The sequence below is a fragment of the Pinus tabuliformis genome, chromosome 8 (genome assembly GCF_031772625.1).
Source record: "Pinus tabuliformis cultivar Carrire ecotype Pingquan chromosome 8, CPIR1, whole genome shotgun sequence".
Lineage (NCBI taxonomy): Eukaryota > Viridiplantae > Streptophyta > Pinopsida > Pinales > Pinaceae > Pinus > Pinus tabuliformis.
Window position 1 is genome coordinate 1,854,597,368 of NC_142294.1, and position 5,140 is coordinate 1,854,602,507.

At 35.1% G+C, this 5,140-nt stretch overlaps 1 pseudogene; it reads right to left on the reverse strand.

Moving 5' to 3' along the window:
* Positions 1-1,016: 1,016 nt before the first annotated feature.
* On the reverse strand, positions 1,017-1,949 carry LOC149243676 (chaperone protein dnaJ 8, chloroplastic-like; annotated as a pseudogene).
* Positions 1,950-5,140: the final 3,191 nt, after the last annotated feature.

Here is a 5,140-nt window from a genome sequence, read left to right on the forward strand (position 1 = left end):
AGGGCTAAAATCCATTTGAAACACTTGAGGGCCTTCCCATTGTTGTCCACTCTTTCCCTACATCAGTGAATCAGCTAATTCCCCCACTTGAATTCCCCTTTTCAACTTTTCTAGCATTGGACAGTTCAAAACTCTCTTGTGGCAAGATCAAGGCATCAACGATCCACTCAACGGCCTCACAATTAAACTTCAGAGCATAATTTCTTACGGTCTACCCCAACATTGTCCTAATAACAATTTCTGCAACCTGAAATTCAAAGCTACAAAGCTAGTGAGGTTGTTTTGTTTTCAACTTAATAAATCGAGCTTGAAGTAACTTAGACATATCTAGTTTTGCTTGTGATTGGACCATAAAATCTTTGAAGTTCAACCCTTCCCACATCCTCTAAACTAATTGAGATTACTTATATTCTGGTTAACAAAGAAAACTAAAAAAATCAACATTAATGTTGACACCTATAAAGGCAAAATTTGTCAATATTTAATATCTTATTTCAATAAGTGTATGCTCATTATGATATACCATAGAAAAGTACATTTGTGGAATGAAACAACAGCATTCAGATCACGGAAAAAAATGTCTCTGGATCAAATAAATGGTTTCCATTCATTGAATAGCATTGCAATTACAACAAGAATATTCAACTCTTAAAAATATTCAGCTCTTCATTTAAGAGCAGATCCTCTGGCATGATGGAGAGAGATCCAAAGGTACCTGCCAGTAGATGAGAGATTAAAATAAATAGAGCATATGTACAAGATCAAAACTCCTGAGCAAAGCAAATTAGTCGTCAAGATTGAGAAATCTCAAAAAGATGTTGCTCATCTAAGTCAAGAAGGCCCTTGTGAAGCAGAAGCTGAGGCAATAGAAATGAAATCTGCTATACAAATACAAGAGTAAGTTCAATTTACAGAGAAGATTGAGAAGAGTAAGTTCAATTTACAGAGAGGAATGAGAAGCATTACAGGTAAGAGTCTCAGAAGTAGGCCATAACTCGTTAACTTGGGGATGGTCATGGAGAGGCCTAATTATTTACAAGGCGAGGTGACATGAATACAAATGAGGATAAAGGTATAATCATGCATAGATGTTAATATGGGAGGAATAATCAAGGGTTCCAGCTCCTTCCCATCCCATCCATTCTTCCCACTCGTCGCAAGGATCGTTATTAATTCCCATCATGCCATCCATATAGTAATCCTCAGAACCATTTTGCTGCTTTGCTTGTGCCAAACTAGACATTATAGTCTGCACATTTATCACAAAAATAACATAATCAATAACATGAACACATCTGAGATAAAAAGGGGTTATATACTCTAACATGCAACAATGTCGTTAAAACTGAAAAAATAAATAAACAAAAGCTGTCCAGAGACAGAGCAAGTTACCTAATGAGCCTGATTGATCTTCTGAAATTGAACTCCACAGTTATCTCCTTTGCAAACATCTGGATGATACTGTAAATAGATCGTATCAACACATGAGTACACTATGAATTTATCCAAAAATTTATTGTTAAATATGGATCATGATTTTTCCTAACAATTACTATGAACATATACATAGCCAGAAAAAAAATATTTATTGGAAATTCTTAGAATCAGTGAGATTGTTGCTTTCAAGCATTCTAACTTTTAGAGCCTTGCATGTCTACTTTCTATCTGTGAACTGTAGCAGGCTCTTTTGCTTTCAAATATGGAAACTTTATAACATTCAAGAGGGAAATTCCATATACTTGTAAAGCAAGGTGAAGAAAAGCACTCTTGACATCTTTCTGAGTAGGCCCAGGGCTCAATCTCAGAGTCTCATACTCCTCTCTCATCCTAGGGAAAGCAACAGAGACCATCACTGCCACATTCCTCCTGCCTGCCGAGTTTTTCTTCCCTCAGTTTCTCAAGAACGAAGTCCCCTGAGCATCCATAAACCTTCCAATAGAAGCAGCCATGATCTGTAACAAAATTAGGATGATCCACAAACCTAGCTTGAATCCCCAGTGCAAAACAGGGTTATAACTTTATTAGCATTTATCAAATACTTTGGCAAACTCCCATGCTCTTTTTCTTCCCCTTAGGCTGGTCCTCTTCACGCTCTCTCTTCTCAAAATACAAATCACATTGCCCTGATGATGGACTCACTAAGCTAGTCCGAAACGTTGGTTTCAATAACTGTTCACAGGTTTTTCCACAAACCAAAATTAATTCTACCAACCTGTATGGACTCTCTCTTTAATATCCTCTAAACTAATTAAGATTACTTATATTCTGGCTAAAAAAGAAAACTAAAAAAATCAACATTAATGTTGACATCTGTAAAGGAAAAATTTGTCAATATTTAATATCTTATTTCAATAAGTGTATGCTCATTATGATATACCATAGAAAATTACATTTGTGGAATGAAACAACAACATTCAGATCACTGACAAAAATGTCTTTGGATCAAATAAATGGTTTCCATTCATTGAATAACATTTCATTGTATGGAATAAAGAAGCTGTGAGATATCAAATGGGTCATTACTGTGCAGATGGTTTGCAACCTTGGAGCTCTAAAAACCTTTCCAACAACAGTGATATACCAGATACTACACTAATATTGAGAAAGCACAACCTTTCAAAAAACTTATTTTCTTTCCTTTTGTTCAATGAATTAGAAGTTTTTAATCCTGAGGATCAAATGGCATTTGTTTATGTTAGAGATAATGAAACAAATGGAGATAAAATTTGTAACCCTGAAGGTATAGTAGTTCGAATGGTTTTTCTTTATGTTCTCTAGATCATCCAACAATGCCCAATTTGCAGTATCGATGAGATAGGGAAGAAATGAAGAAAGTTGAGTATAGCTTTATGGAGAGTGTAAGGCATTGTATAGTGGAAATCTTCCAAGCAGAGAAATTACTCATAATTCAAAAGTTTGCAAACTTGGTTGCTATTGAAAAAGTTTCAGTTCCTTGAATTTTTACAGCTACATTGTTTATGTTAGAGATAATGAACCCAACGGAGATAAAATTTGTAACCATGAAGGTATGGTGGTTCAAATGGTTTTTCTTTATGTTCTCTAGATCATCCAACAATGCCCCATTTGCAGTATCAATGAGGTAGGGAAGAAATGAAAAAAGTTGAGTATAGCTTTATGGAGAGTTTAAGGCTTTGTATAGTGGCAATCTTCAAGCAGAGAAATTACTCATAATTCAAAAGTTTGCAAACTTGGTTGCTATTGAAAAAGTTTTAGTTCCTTGTATTTTTACAGCTACATAAGATATGATTTCATTTATCCAATCGTTTCTTGAGCAATATGATTGTTTGGGTCTTAAAGAGAAGTAGGTCTGGTATTTAATACAAGGAATTATTTCTTGTATCCACATCTATGTTTCGAGCCAACAATGACACTTTCACTTATTTTGCAAAATATGGCATCCAAAGCTATCTGCTTGTTGGTAAAAGCCTTTTCTACATAGTTATCAGAAGGGGTTTTTGATGTTGTTATGAATAAGGGAGGCTTGAATGCATTAATGGAACCAGAGTTGGCTCTTAGGCTGAGGATTCAATTCCTCTCTGAGTTGAATCATGTACCTAGAAGTGTAAATTTCTTAGTACCAAAAAGGAAGGATGTTGGATAATTTCAAATATTACAGCAAGAAACAAAGATGGTTCTGATCTCAAGGAGAAGCTTTAGAAGGCCTCTTTCTTAAATTGGTGAAATGGAGTACAAGGTTCAAAATCCATTCACCAGAAATTTGTTGAGCAAGATGCAGTTGTTTAAAATGTTCTCAGTTTGATACAGTGTGAGCTTCAGGAAATTCTTTAGCATGTTTTATTTTCTGTACTAAGATTTTAAAGCTGAAGTGCACAAATGATTTATGTGTCATAGAAATTTTTGAGTTGACTAAGCCTTAGGATGACCACAACAAGAGGAGCAAGTAATTTCTGGAACAACAAAGTTTGGATTCAAAAGGGGCATACCTTGAGTTGGCAGTAAAAGATCATGGCTAGCATAGGTGGTGGAGTTTACCTTACTTAAGGAAGGTTGACTGATTTTTAGGATATAGTTCCAACAGATCCAGATTTCAGGAGGAAGATCATCACATAGCTTCAGATTTAAAAGAGGAGAATCAACAGTCAATGGATCAGTTCCATATTTCTTGCAATTTAGTTTGAGATTCTTTTTATTTTTAGTTTATTGTTAGGATTTTATTCCTGAAAGGTTGTAACAACTTTAGGATTGTAATTTTTTATATATTGTTTCATTTGTAAAGAGGAAGGGTTGACTTTTGGGCAAAAACCCTGACATTTTTGTAAAGCTTGATATTACAAAGTTTTAAATCAAAGGCTTCTGCCTATAGCCTCTGACAAATTTTGTTGTTGTCCCAATGCTTTCTAGTGATTACATAATCTTTTTCTGGATACATATGTGGTTGTATAGATATTTGGGAAGGGCTAGGTTGAGTGTCAACTTCCCTGACATCCCTTTGCAAAGTTATGTTCATTACTAAGTTAATTAATTGAACAATTTGTTTGATCTGATTACTCTGCATCAATAGATTGTTGCTTCTATTCAATTCATATATGTATTGATGTTTCACTATAGAGATTCTTCTATATGCTTTTGTTCTTAATAGGTATTATCAATATTCAGTTTGAATGTTTATGCTGTCTAATATCTCTTTATGTCTTCCATCCTCATCTTTTGAGCTATGTTATTCTGTCATGTTGAATGTTGGCAGTTTGATCAAGCCTCTGAAAGAGAGGGATTGATCTATTAAGCAAGAATTTGTAACTCATTAGCAACCACCCATCCGAAAACCCCTAGATCTAGCCATTATGCTTCATAAGTTGTTGTTCAATGACAATAAATTGTTAAAGCCTCTTAATTCTAGAGAGATCCCTCTAGTTCAGTGGCCAGCTTGGACCTAAAGTGGTTGATTTGATTTCTTAGCGTAGTTTCCAACCAATAAACTGCCTTCAAAAAATAGATACAACAGGTTGGCATTATGTTTCAGGAATGGCTATATATGTTACAGATGTTGTACTTGATGGCAACTCCCATGACAAGGCTCTCTTTTATTGAAAAATAAGAAGGACGCAGGAAATCAGTTCAGAAGGTGCGTACCCGCAGGTACACCTTGCAGGGACCGCGT